Genomic DNA, 9,504 nt, shown 5'->3' on the forward strand with positions numbered 1-9,504 from the left:
ATGTACTAATGTTTCGGTTAATACAATTATAGCATGATATATAAACATTTATCATAAACATAAAGATATAAATAATAACCACTTTATTATTGCCTCTAGGGCATATCTCCTTCAGTCTCCCACTTGCACTAGAGTCAATAATCTAGTTTACATTTGTAAAGATATAACACCTTGGCCTTACAGGTGTTTTATCATGTTTCGCTCACGGAGAGGTTTTAGTCAACGGATCCGACAAGCTCGTAACCGTATGTATTTTGTAATTCATTTGCGTCTCAATGCATCACTCATTTCCAAATGAGTCGGCATTAAATAAGTTTGGTCTTCTGGTGGAACCTTAATTCCGCGGTCTGAAATATGTCACTAATATTGTCACATACAATATAGCTTCAAAGTTCTGACTCTGTCGGAAATACACCAAGTTCTCAAAGAACCTCTTGACTTAACATCCTTTGTCATTGTCAAAACAATGACATACTCTGCCTTCTTTTGTAGATTCCGTCACAATATTTAGAACTCTTCTAAATCTAGCATAGACAACTTCTAGCTCATTGTGCTACTTTTAAAACAACACTTAGTCTAATTTGAGATTGAAATTATATTTTATATATGACAAAACCAATATCGGTGTAACACCTTACAGCGATTTGTTTGTCATTTCTTCATACAAAAAAATATATATATCCTTAGTTCTTCTAAAGTACTCAAGGATATTCTTACTGTCGTCCCATGATCATCTTATGAATCATTCCGGTATATGCTCATAACATTTTATAGCACATGATATCTGATTGTGTACATATTATTCGTGATCTATAATCACTCATGTGTTTTTACTCATTGAGTGTCAGATACACTCAAGTCTTGTTAAACCTTCACATGACAAGAACATTTTCTTAATATTTCTATATTGAACTATTTCAATATCCATTCTATGTACTTTGACTTAAACTTATTATGTGTTTCAATCTATCTTCATAGATCTTGACACTAAATATGTTTTAGTCCATATCCTTTCATTGAAGTTAATTTTCAATGAAACATTTTAATCAAGTATATAATTACATTATTTATAACCAACTATATGTCATCTACATAAAGTATTATAAATATGTCTCAGCGCTCCCACTTAATTTCTTGCAAATGCAAGCTTCTTCATCGTCTCTGATGAAATCAAAAAACTCTTTGACTATTTCATCTGGTGAAGATTCCTACTCATAATACTTACTTCATCCAATTGAAGTTCGTATACCTATCTAGTATTCCACAGACCAGCAAAACTCTTGGTTGTATCTTGTATACACCTTTAATACATACTTCTGATAAGTAATGTATTTTGCCATCCTACTAGCATATCTCCTAAAAGAAATATGTAGTGATTACTAGAATAATCCACATAGACTATAAGCATTGCTACGGAAGATCTAATCTTATCGTAGTCAACTCTTTGAACTTTGTTGTAAACTATTTTTCAACAAGTCGAGCTTTCTTCAAGGATATTTCATCCAAGTCTATAGATCCATTTACTTTCAAAAAGTATTCATCTATTATGGATTTCAAGGCGCATGGCCATTTTAACGGAGTCAGGGCCCATCATAACTTCTTTGTTTGTAGTTGGTTTATCATTGTTCAAAATCAATCCTTTGTCCACAAATCATTTATTTGATCACAAAGTAAACCATACCTACAGTAGGTTCAATATGTACTTCGATCTCCATGGCTAAAACACTTTGTAGTCATGGGAGCCATGATCGTCGTGGCCGCTTCCGAAACCAATTCCGATGCTTTGCGCTACTCTGATCATTATGCTCAGGTTCATAAACCTTATCAAATTATATTGTCCTCCCACTCAAATACTTCACTAGAAACAATTTCTTGGAAATAAGAACATTGACAAACACTTTTGTCTTTGTCTTGTGGGAAGAATTCCCAATTAAATCTCTGGGATAACCAACGAAGACATTCATCCGATTTTGGTTGTAAACTCTTAGACCAAAATTTAAAGAAAAGACTATTAGGTTTATACCCATGTCATAACTTGTATGATGTCATTTCATCGGATCATGATGATGCTCTATTCAGTGTAAAAGCGGTAGTCACTAAAGCATAATCCACAAAAATATAATGGCATCAATATTTTATCTCATCATTGATCCAACAAGATTTGGATACATATCTCGGATACTATGTCATCATTATGATACTCCAAGAAATGTGAGTTGTAGAATAATTTCATAACTCTCTTAGATGTTCGCTAAAACTCGTAATTCAAATATTTCCACCATGATCCAATCATAGATATTTTTCTATTACGTTGATTTCCACTTCATGTTGAAATTTATTTGAACCCATTCAAATGTTTCAAACTTCTTCCTTATCGAATATATCCATATATATACTCAATTCATTGTTGAAAGTTTTCATGAAGTAGAAGAATCTCCCGCACACAACTATGCTCAGTGAACCATATACATCATTATGTATTTTTCCACTAAGTTTGTTGCCCGTTCAACTCTTGGCCTATGAACGGTATTTTAATCATTCTCTTTAGAAAAGATTTGCAAGCGTCAAATGATTCAAAAATCAAATGACTCCAAAAATCCATTTGCATGGAGTTCCTTCATGCGTTCCTTTCTAACATGACCTAAATGGCGGTTCCACAAATAAGTGGAATTCAAATCATTTGCCTTATGGCATTTTAGCGTCAGTTTTATGTATGTGTGTTTCACCATTAAGATTTATAATAACTTATCCATCGTACATGGAGTAATGTCATAATTTGAACAACTCATTGTTTTCATTTGACCAGAGCAAAATAACAATTATTAAGTTCTTTATTATAAATTCTAAGGGCTAGATAGAATGCCAACGACGAACATAATAACACTTTATTTTGTTCCAGACGTGCTTTTCTATCATATTCCTTGTCGATCACTTAGGCCATTGTATTCTTGTATTGCGTTGTTTTGTATGACACTTCATACCAACCAATATGGTACTAATACCCAAGAATTTCATTGTGTGACTTAACTAGGAATACAACCATAACATGTATATCATTCATATACACCTGAGCTAGACTTTCTAGTCTTTTCTTTTTGCCAAAATATCTTTTGCAGTTTCTCTTTTAGCTTTCCTCATTATTCAGAAAAACACTTCAACATTAATAACTTCTAGGTTTGTTGGTCAAATACCAATAACCTTGAGGTTCTTACTTTGAAGTTGATCATCATATGACAAGTGTTCCAGATTTCACTATTAGTAACTTTGTAATATGATGAACAATTTCACTCATAATTTTATCCATCATATCATGACGACTTTTCGAGACCATGTACTGTACATGCTAGGCTCGTAAAGTTTTAACCTTGGTATTTGCATGTGCAAATCTAGCTTGCACCCGTTGTATGCACACGTAGAATCTATCACACCCGATCATCACGTGATGCTTGAAACGACGAGTTTTAGTAACGGTGCATATTAAGGATGGTCACTTCATGGATATGCGAATATCGTTAGTGCCCCAATAGTTGGAGGATTGTGACGCCTTGCGTCTTCAACCTTCGTACATTCCCATAAAACTTATGAGTTCATGTAGTCTCACCAAATTATATTCTATCATCTTGCAATAAGGTCTTAGATATCACATATATCTCATACCTTGATTATTTCTGAAAACTAAATTTTCAGCTCCTTACTTTTCAAACAGATTTGAACTTCAAGTTTCACGGAGACAAGATAACTTTAGGTACTAATTGAAACCATAGCTCTTTGAATCAACAATGTGAGGTTTACTAAAAGTTTGCAATAGGACTTAATTAATTCTTGATTCTTTAACAATACGGTACCAAACCGTAAAGTTTCTTGTCAGATTTTAACAGTATTTCTATCTCAATTACAAGACTAGCGCATAGTAGTAAACGGATGCCAATACTACAAAATTAATTCAAAATACTACTCGAGACTATGTTTAAGATAATTAGTTCATGGTTTAATCTAATTACTAATGAACTCCCACTTAATACAACATCCCTCATAGTTGTTAAGTGGTACACGATCCAAATTCACTACACCAAAAACCGATCATCACGTGAGATGATGTAGCTTCAATGGTGAACATCAACATGTTGATCATATCATCCATATGACTCGTGTTCAACCTTTCGGTTTGTTGTCCCGAGGCCATGTCGTACATGCTAGGCTCGTCAAGCAAACCCAAGTATTCCGCGTGTGCAACATGGCTTACACCCGTTGTATGTGAATCGTTGAATCTATCACATCCGATCATCACGAGATGCTTCAAACGACGAACTATTACAACGGTGCATACGAGGGAGAACACTTTAGTATCTTGATATTAATGTGAGGGATCATCTTATAATGCTACCGTCGCGATCTAAGCAAAATAAGATGCATAAAGGATTAACATCACATGCAGTTCATATGTGATATGATATGGCCCTTTTGTCTTTGCGCCTTTGATCTTCATCTCCAAAGCACGGACATGATCTCCATCATCAACGGGCATGATCTCCATCATTGTCGGCGTAGCGTCAAGGTTCATGGCGCCGTCTTCATGGTTTTTCACCTCATGTAGCAACTATTACAACTACTTTGAAATACTACTCAACATGAAAATTAAAGACAACCATAAGGCTCCTGCCGGTTGCCACAATACAATAATGATCATCTCATACATATTCATCATCATATCATGGCCATATCACATCACCAAACCCTGCAAAAACAAGTTAGACGTCTCTAATTTGGTTTGCATATTTTACGTGGTTTAGGGTTTTCGAGAGAGATCTAATCTACCTACGAACATGAACCACAACGTTGATACTAATGTTTTCAATAGAAGAGTAAATTGAATCTTCACTATAGTAGGAGAGACAGACACCCGCAAAGCCTCTTATGCAATACAAGTTGCATGTCGAACGAGGAACAAGTCTCATGAACGCGGTCATGTAAAGTTAGTCCGAGCCGCTTCATCCCACTATGCCACAAAGATGCAAAGTACTCAAACTAAAGATAACAAGAGCATCAACGCCCACAAACCATTGTGTTCTACTCGTGCAACCATCTATGCATAGACACGGCTCTGATACCACTGTACGATAACGTTGCATAGAAAACAAAAAATTTCCTACCGCCCCGCTTTACCAGACCCCCTGAATCTGTCTTACGAAAAACAATATCATCAAATTTCCCCGGTATGCCAGGTGGGAGTTGTATCAATACATTAAGTCCTTTTGGTTGTGCTACCCTTAACTTTAACCGGTGCACCGGTAGGCTTATGCGTTGAGCTGGTATTTATATGATTAAGACCTTTTCGGTTTGTTTTGGTTTTGCTCTGACCCTTGCATGGTGAAGATTCCGGATTTGTTTCCGAATTCAATCTGATGCACACTTGGTTCTTTTGCTTTGGCTCTGCCTACCTCTTTTAGGTGTTTGGCGTATGAGTTCCAAAGTTCTTTTGCCAAGCAAGCACCTTCTCGAATTTAGAGAAACAAGTCAAAATTTTCACAAAAAACCGGTACAACCGGGGTTAGTTAAATTTTTCTCGGTTTGTTTGTTTTCGGTTTTTTTTTTCGTTTTTCACGTGCCTAGAACCTTCCGGTTTATCTTGCTTGCCATGAAGCCGGGTTTTAGACAGCAGCAAAGTAGAAGACTCCTTTAGGTTTAGCACGTTACTAAACCAGAAAAGAAATCGTCCAACAACCAAACCGGTATACAGAAAAAATAAACATATTGCATGCGATTCCGGTAGAGGCAGTCCCCGAGATTCATTCGAGGTGCCGGCATCTTTTATTCATAGCAAATAAGGTACAAAAAAGGAACTCCTTACATTACATCTTCAGGAATAGAAAGGACGAAGCAATGCTATGTTCCATGGGCGCTTGGTTTCCTCTCCTGACCTGTCCTTCTTGCCTTTCTTGTGTTCCTGTGCGTCAATTAGGTAATAGGCATCATTGTGCAGAGCCTTGCTCACGATGAATGGCCCTTCCCACGGAGGTGAGAGTTTGTGTTGTCCTTCAGTGCGCTGCACTAGGCGTAGGACCAGGTCCCCTTCCCGGAATACTCTCGGGTTTACCTTCCGGCTATGATAGCGTCTGAGGTTTTGTTGGTATATGGCCGATCTTGCCAAAGCCAGCTCTCTTTGTTCTTCGAGCAAATCAACATCATTTTCTCGGGCCTCTTTTACCTCTTCTTCGGTATAGAGTTGAACTCGTGGTGAGTCATGGATGATGTCGGTTGGTATGACCGCTTCTGCTCCATATACCATGAAAAATGGTGTGTATCCGGTAGACCGGTTTGGTGTGGTTCTTATACTCCACAACACTGATGGTAGTTCATCAAGCCAACATCCTGGCGTTTTCTCAAGTGGCTCAATAAGTCTCGGTTTGATACCGGAAAGCACAAGTGCGTTTGTTCTTTCCACTTGCCCATTTCCTTGTGGATGTGCCACCGAGCATACATCCAACCGGATGTTGTTATCATCGCAGAACCACTTAAACTCTCCTTGAGCAAAGTTTGTTCCGTTATCAGTTATAATGCTGTGCGGGTAACCATACCAGAGGATGACATCTTTCAAGAACTTGACGGCAGTGTGTCCATCGCATTTTCCGATAGGTTTAACCTCAAGCCACTTGGTAAATTTATCGACCATTACCAAGATGTGAGTCATATTTCCTCTTGCCGTTTTGAATGGTCCGACCATATCCAGGCACCAAACAGCAAATGGCCAAGTTATCGGTATCGTTTTTAAACCAGATGCTGGGGTATGAATTTGCTTGGCGTACCTCTGGCACCCGTTGCACTTCCGGACTAAGTCCTCCGCATCCTCCAAAGCCGTGGGCCAGTAGAACTCATGTCGGAACACTTTTGCCACCAGCGCCCTGGATGAGGCGTGGTGCCCGCACTCTCCTTGGTGAATTTCCAGGAGCATCTCTTTTCCTTCTTCCGGTTCCACACATCGCTGGAGGACACCGGTAACACTCCTCTTGTACATCTCACCATTGATGATAGTATAGGCCTTGGACCTTCTTTGAATTCTCCTCGATTCGGTTTCGTCTGCCGGTAAGCCACCATTGACCAAGAATTCCTTAATAGGTTTCACCCAGGTTGGTGCTTCCCGAACCAGAAAGACTGGCACGTCAATTTCCATGTGGTCCACCACCATGGTTTCCTCCGGTTTTGATTCCGAAGTCCCCGGGTTAGACAAAGTAGTCCCCGGGTTTCCCTCGTCAATGTCCATTGGCACCACATGGGATTCCGGTACGAAAATTGATTCGGATTCCGGACGTGGTTTGATCGAAGGTGTCCTTAGGTGAGCCAAAGCTACACCGGCAGGAATTGATTGCCTGGATGAGCCTAGCTTGGATAGTGTATCCGCGGCTTCATTTTCCGCTCGCGGTATGTGGTGAAACTCGCAGCCTTCGAAGAATCCGGCAATCTTTTGCACATGGAACCGGTATGCGACCCTGTTGGCATCTTTTGCATCCCAATCTCCGGAACACTGCTGTACCACCAGATCCGAATCGCCGTAGCAAATGATCCGGTGGGCACCGACTTCTTTTGCAACTTTAAGCCCATGTACCAAAGCTTCATACTCAGCGACATTGTTTGATGCCCTGAAATGTATTTGCAGCACATATCTCAAGTGATCCCCCTTTGGTGAGGTGAGCACCACTCCGGCACCGAGACCCTCTTTGAGTTTGGATCCGTCAAAGTGCAGCTTCCAGTAATCCACATCCGGCTTGGGCGGCTTGTATTGCGCCTCAGCCCAATCAACCAGGAAATCCGCCAAAGCTTGCGATTTTATGGCATCTCTTCTCTCGTATACTGGTACATATGGTGATAACTGAATCGCCCATTTGGCAATCCTGCCACTGGCATCTTTATTGCCAATAATGTCCGAGATAGGTGCCTCGCTCACTACTTTCATCGGATGCTCCTCGAAGTAGTGCTTGAGCTTAGTGATGGCCATGAACACGCCATAGGTCATTTTTTGGAAGTGCGGGTAGTTTTGTTTTGAGAGGGAGAGCACCTCGCTCAGGTAGTATACCGGTCTCTGCACGGTTTTTCCTTCTTCCTCTCTTTCTACCACAACCACAACACTTACGACCCGGTTTGTTGCTGCTATGTAAAGCAACATGGGTTCCCTTTCCAAAGGTGAAGCCAGTACCGGAGCCGTGGCGAGCATTTTCTTTAGCTCCTTGAACGCTCCATCTGCCTGTGGGGTCCAGACGAAATTATCCGATTTTTTCATTAAAGCGTATAGCGGCAAAGCTTTTTCGCCCAACCGACTTATAAACCGGCTCAAGGATGCCAAGCTTCCGGTAAATTTTTGCACATCTTTGAGGCATTGAGGTAAGCCCATACGTTCGATGGCTCGAATTTTTACCGGGTTAACTTCTATACCGCGGCTTGAGACCAAGAAACCGAGAAGCTTTCCGACAGGAACGCCGAAAGTACATTTTGCCGGATTAAGTTTCATCCGGAACCTTCGCAGGTTGTCAAACGTTTGCCTCACATCATCGATCAAAGAATCTTTTAGTTTTGTTTTTGTTACGACATCATCGACATAGACTTGCACGTTTATACCGATTTGATCGTGAAGGCATTTTTGCATGCAGCGCTGGTATGTTGCACCGGCATTTCTCAAACCAAAAGGCATAGTGACATAGCAATAAGCCCCGTGCGGGGTAATGAACGCAGTCTTTATTTGATCTTCCTTTTTCAAGGGAATTTGGTGGAAACCGGAATAAGTATCCAGGAAAGACAACAATTCACAACCAGCGGTGGAATCGATCACCTGATCAATCCGAGGTAACGGGAATGGATCTTTTGGGCACGCCTTGTTCAGGTTGGTGTAGTCAATGCACATGCGCCACACCTTTGGAGCCTTGGGGTCTTCTTCCTTCTTCTTCTCGACAAGCACCGGATTGGCTAGCCACTCAGTGTGCAGCACTTCCACGATGAAACCGGAAACTAGTAACTTTGTTACCTCCTCTCCAATGATTTTCCTCCTATCTTCAGCAAACCGGCGTAAAGGTTGCCGCACCAGCTTCGCGTCCTTCCGGACATTCAGAGAGTGCTCAGCCAACTCCCTCGGCACACCCACCAAGTTATCAGTAGACCAGGCGAAGATGTTCTGATTCTCGCGGAGGAAGTTGACGAGCGCGCTTTCCTATGCCTCACTCAGGCCGGCACCGATACGCACGGTGCGCTCAGGGTAAGCCGGATCAAGCACGATATCTTTCGTTTCTTTTGTCGGTTTGAAAGCCGGCGCGCCAAGCTGGCCGCTCATTGCTGCTAGGTTCAGCTGGGAGGATTGAGCCAGCGCAACCGCGGTTTGCATTCTCCTTTTTTCTTCCGCTATCACCAGCGATTCGGCCAGATTTGATCCGGCGGAAGCAGTTTCCAGTGACACCTTGTAGTTTCCCACTACGGTTAAGGGACCGTTGGGTGCCGGCATCTTCATCTTGACATAAGCCGTAC

The sequence above is a fragment of the Lolium perenne genome, chromosome 2, assembly GCF_019359855.2.
Source record: "Lolium perenne isolate Kyuss_39 chromosome 2, Kyuss_2.0, whole genome shotgun sequence".
NCBI lineage: Eukaryota > Viridiplantae > Streptophyta > Magnoliopsida > Poales > Poaceae > Lolium > Lolium perenne.